We start from the raw sequence: 6,000 nt of genomic DNA, 5'->3' as shown, positions 1-6,000 counted from the left end.
GGTAACGATGAAAATGCAAGCGTGTCTAGACCATTTTTGGGGGCATGTCGCAGACTGCAACTGCGATTCCAAATGCTCCAGCATCTGAGTTCCAGCGGCCATTCTGAGTAACCAAAGGGTTACTCAGAACTTCGATAATCGGCTGATCTGTGACTGAATCTGGGTCTTGGTGTTACAAGTCCAGTCCAGGACTTGTACATGGCTCAAGATTCTCCTGCTCCTGATCCTGTTCCCACTGGACATACCCCCAGGACATCCGGACATCTGAGACCTGGGCTGGGTTCCTCCCATGTCACCTGATGAGTCCTTCCTCAATTTAAACTCACTGAACTTTTGCTGCCTCGCCGGCTATAGCGTTTACTTCAGCACTCGGCTCTGCTGCATGGTCAGCATTACTTACTTGCTACAAGTCCTCCGTGTCTCCTCCGACTGCTCGGCCACTTCAGGACACACTTCCTATTGGCCGCCCTCGTGCTGCCTCCAGCTCTCCGAGCCACAGCACCAGTTGTTGTCTACTGTCGGCTGACACTCAGGGAGCTTCCTGAATGACTCCCCTGGCAACTCCTGCAGCGCTGCCATTCCAGCCTCCGTCTGTACCCGGTTCTATCATCGGCACTCAGCCGCCGCAGTACCGGCAGCGCCTCCAGGACATCAGCTATCATCACAGCTCCTGCATCCTCGTGCTGTCATCGGCTCCTCAAGCTGCAGCACCCATCGCTTTCCAGCACCATCAGCCATACCATCGGTCCAGTGGCAGTCATCATCGGCTTATTAGCCACATCATCGGTCCATTGGCCGCAACCTCTACCGACTGGTCACAACATCGGCTCACCAGCCGCAACTTAGGCCTGTTGGCCTTCATCATCGGTTTGTTAGCCGAATTATCGTCCCATTGGCCGAAAACATCGACCCTCTGGTCAATACATCGGCTCACCAGCTGCAACATCGTCCCATTGGCCACTTTCATCGGCTCATTAGCCCCACCATCAGCCCAGTCACCGCACCATCGGCATTAGCCGCATTATCAGTTCTTAAAGACCGCAGCAACCAGATTCTCATCTCTCCCCGCATCATTTGTTCCACCACCGGCCTTCTTAGGAACTCCAGTTCTGCCATCTACTTCCTGTCTATCTGGACTCTAATGGCTACCTTAAAGGTATAGCTAGAGACCTTAACACTTAGGACGCAGCACTCGGATCTGGGATGCTCTCAGGAGGCGCCTATTTACACCAGATGCCTCCTGCTGCACTAGCATATTAGTTGTACAGGTGCGTTGAGAACCGTGTTGGACCCGGGGGAAGGGGCATGGCCTAATAGTGGTAGATGTGGCCACGCCCATTTAGGATTAAAAAAAAGCGGTGAGTAGGGGTGCACTGGCACACTGGGGAGATGTGAGCCCTTCAGCCTGGTGCCAAGCCAGGGGGGGCGTGATCAGTCCGATCACTCCTACCCACAAACATAGAAGACTGCTGCAGCTGCTGCTCAGTAGCCATGAGTAGTCTTCCACTGCAGCCCAGCACACAGCAGCGTGTGCTGAGCTGCTGTGAGGTAAGACGGATGGGGGGGCAGCACCGGTCCAAGGCCCCTCCTGCAAGCCCGGGTAATTAGCAGCCATCCCACCCCCATCTTGGCGCCCCTGATTGTGCAACTACTTCCCTGCAGCTGTGCAATACTGTACAACTCTGAAACAGGCCCCTTGTTATTTTAGTTAGGATGCAAAATACCATTATGATTAAAAAAGTTCAGTTCATTAAAAACAATATATACTGCATTAAAAGCTGAAAATCAATGACAATTTGCAGACTAGACTAGCAAAAATGAATTACCTTTTTTTCAAAAGCAGTTACAGTACTTTATGTACTTTATTACATCTTGAAACTCATCTAATTGCCTTTTTATACATTATTCTATTATTTTCTCTATTTATATCACAAAATACATACACAGAACCATATTTGGCCTTGATATTGAACTTGAGTGGTATGTACTGTTCTGCAAAACCAATTTATCACAGAGGCTGAGTCCTTCAAATATTTTACTTTCAAAAAATTATAGCTGTGCATATTGTAGACTAAACCAGTTTATCAAACTGCAGAAGGGAACATATTGTACTAGCTTTAACTAACAACAACATGTCTATGTATATTGCAGTAACCGGATGGGTGATTTATCATTCTTAATGTTTTTGCAAGTTTGAAAAAAGTTCAGATAATAATAAAAACATAAATGATTTGTCATCTTTTTTTTTTATTAATGCAACTCACAGATCATGCACAAATCATAAATTACATGTTAATATGATGCGAAAATACTCTGCCTTTTCATGAGCACAGCGAATCATACATTTCAGAAACTTTCATATTGTACTGTAGCTACAACAGTTATCTGTTTCTCTGAAATATATATTGGAAGAAAAACATTTTGTTAACCAATGAGAACTGATTGCTAATATTTTTTATGAACGTGGGTTGAAGTTCCTGGTAATTGGATGCAAACCTGATGGTTTGTCTACAACTCCTATGGTTGGTGGAGTGCTCATATTCTGGAGCCGCAGTGCACATCGGTAGGGGCGCTATGTACCGGGATAACGGAGCTCACACCGCTGGCTATCTATACTGTTTTTTTTGCCTAAGGGGACGTGATCACGCCTCCCACAAGTAGACCACGCCTTCTTTTTTACTCGGGCTCGGCGCGGTTCTTGGTGCACCTGCACGTTAAACTGCAATGCAGCTGCGGCACCAGTCACAGTGTCAGAGAAGCCGCAGCCTGATTGACAGACTGCAGCCTTTTGGGGGCGGGGAGGGAAGCCGTTTTTTTTAAATGGGAGCATGTCCGCCCCGTTTGCTGGGCATGCCAAGGCCAGTGTCTGTGTCTTCCGACGTATATTTACTGCCTTGGCTGCGGAGCTCTGGCAGCTATTTTGAATACACTTAGAGTTACTCAGATGGCCGATGGTGATCCGATGCTGCATCATCAGATCAATGCCGGCAGTGGACATCTTTTGTCCTCAGAGGCCTCCTGCGGCATTAGCATATTAGACACAGCAGCGATACAAATAGCATACAACTCTAAATCAGGCCCAATGTCAATGAGGGCTGGGTTTTTTTGGTTTGTACTCACAGGCAACAAACACATTATAGATACCGTTTGGGGGTCATCTGCTTCCCGATAATAAGTTGATATGGAAAAAAAAAGTTTTGTTTTCTGGTAGAAAAAAAATAAACATATATTTAAGGTGTTTCTATTTATTTGTGAGCTGGAGATTTCCACTGACGCGTATCACTTCAGTTTGAGAAGGCAGTAGTCTGAGGGCCTGATTCAGCATGGACCACTAGGCTGCGTTCGCATGCACCCGCTCGCAGCGACAATATGCTAATAAATGCAATCACATGGCAATCGCAGCACTATACCAAGACGCCCATCACTGTATAAAGCCGCCCACTTCCCATGACATGCATCCCCAGTGGAGCTAACAAACTAAGGGCCTGATTCAGAGTCGGACGCTATTTGCGGACGCTTGTTCAGAAAAAGGGGCTGGCTATGTAAATTGAGCGCTCGCTCTTTGCGAGCCTCTATGTCTGAGCGAGGGAACGAAACATGCGCTCGCTATTTTGCAAAGACGCCCCTTGGCCGCTCGCATCATACGTCATCTCCGCTATTTATTTGATTAATCGAGTACATCGAAAGGCGTATGAACTGCTCACTATTCTTGTGGTAGCATTTTCCTACCGCAATCATGCAAGCAGTTCAGGCTAAAAGACAACCAAGTGATGTGGTCGATGACGCTGCTTTGTTAATTATGCACACCCATTAAACGCCCGTTTTGACCGTTTGGCACGCCTGCATTCGGATCTCCGCTCCTCATTTTCAAGCACCTTCCCCTGTTACCACCCACAAACGCCTCATTCTGTCAATCAAATTAGCAGCCACTCGCTATTTTGCGAGCACACGATTTCCGACCGCACTGACTGGTTGGCGCATGCGCATTACAACCCATACGCATGCGCAGATGTGCGAACATTGCTCGGAGTGAACGAGCGGCCGCTTACGAGCGGCTCTGAATCAGGCCCTAAATTCACACTAGTATATGTATTACACACATGAACTAGTATTATTGTTCATTTTTGTCAGAAGCCACTTTACCTACCACTACTGTATATGTTTGGATAGTGGGAGGAAACCAGAGAAACCCCACTAAAAGCATGGGAAGAATCTAAAAACTCCACACAGTTGATGGAAATTGAGGCTAAGGCCCTCATTCAGAGCCGGACGCTCTGAGCAGAGCGCTCGCTCTGAATGAGGGCCGTCCTCCATAAAAATGGAGTATCCTCCTGGACGCTCGTATAGCTGTGGGTCACCACCAACAGCACACACGAGCGTGCAGGATGATGGTCGCGTTGGTTTTGACCATCACGACCATCGCCAGTGCGACCAGACGCCTGTGGTCGGGGTTTTCGACCACAAGCCCTGGAGTGATTTTGGTTCTATCAGAGCCAAAATCACTCCCACTGACATCACTAGTGATGTCAGTGGGGCCGGCTTCTGACGGTAGGCGTTCCCTTGGGAACGCCTCCGTCTGGCAGGCACGCCCGCGGCACGCCCACCAAAGGGGGCATGCTGTCAATCAACATCGACAGCATGCCCCCTTTGATCAGACACAACGAGCGAAGGAAAGTCCTTCGCTCGTCGCATCTGGCGCATGCGCACGACGGAGCTCCCTCCGTCGTGCGCATGCGCAGTGCACACAATCGACCCACTTGCGAGCGAACAGCCGCTTGCGAGTGGGTCTGAATGAGGCCCTAAGACCTCAGTGCTGTCAGGCAGTAATGCTAACTGTTACACCAATCATTTTTAAGGGGTGGGTGGTGGGTTTCCATTAATTATTTATTAATATGCCATGGGAATATAAACATCTATCACTTTCTTTTAGGTGAGATGCATTGATCTATATTGTTACCTGCACAATAAAACCCATGTTTACCCTCATATATAAATTATACTCATTACAAGTCTTACACAGTTTCCAGTTGTCCTCTTATATGCATACTTACACACTGCATACACACACAAGCATACTTACAGTAAACACAGCATAAATTCAGTACCAGTCAAAAGTTTGGACACACCTTCTCATTCAATGGTTTTTGTTTATTTCAATTATTTTCAACATAGTAGATTAATACTGAAGACATCAAAACTATGAAAGAACACATATGGAATTATGTTGCAAACAAAAAAGTGTTAAACAAATCAAAATATGTTTTATATTTTAGATTCCTCAAAGTAGCCCCCTTTTGCTTGGATGACAGCTTTGCACACTCTTGGCATTCTCTCAATCAGCTTCATGAGGTAGTCTCCTGAAATGGTTTTGAATTAACAGGTGTGCCTGTATGTATGACAACCCAGAGCTTGAGCGAGCGGCCTGGAGATGGTTGCGATTATCGCGACCATCGGGCTTGCGACGAGACCCTATGGTAGGGTCTCGGCTCCCGCAAGCCCGAGTGGACTTCCTGCAGCTGTGTGTTTGTTACAGCAGCCAATGAGAGTCACACAGACTCTCATTGGCTGCTGCACGGAGGGAGCCGGCTGGAGCTCACACATGGAAGTTTGACACTGTATTTTGTTATCATTATTTAGGCAAAGATTCTAATGTTATTCCTATTAGTGTTCAAGCAAGACTAGAGGTAGGGCGGGGAACTGAGGTGAAGGCAGAGTCTTCATGTGCACGCCTAAGGCACGCACGCTCCTGGAAAGGGTGCGTGGCTGACTGTGAGGGGCATATGCTTGAGTCACATAACCATTTCGTCACTCTTGAGGGCAGAGAAACTGTTGTTGAATTAAAACTTGGAAGATGAAGGCAGAGCACTGAGGTAAAGTTACGAGGAGGGTGAGTATAGGGCCACTGAGGTGAAGTTACAGAGTGCAGAGACACTGTGGGGGAGTTACAAGGAGGGTGAGGGTAGGGACACTGTGGGGGAGTTACAGGGCAGGTGAAGGCTG

This window comes from Taudactylus pleione, unplaced genomic scaffold (genome assembly GCF_031769625.1).
Source record: "Taudactylus pleione unplaced genomic scaffold, aTauple2 ptg000238l, whole genome shotgun sequence".
Classification (NCBI taxonomy): domain Eukaryota; kingdom Metazoa; phylum Chordata; class Amphibia; order Anura; family Myobatrachidae; genus Taudactylus; species Taudactylus pleione.
This window is presented reverse-complemented; position numbering follows the sequence as displayed.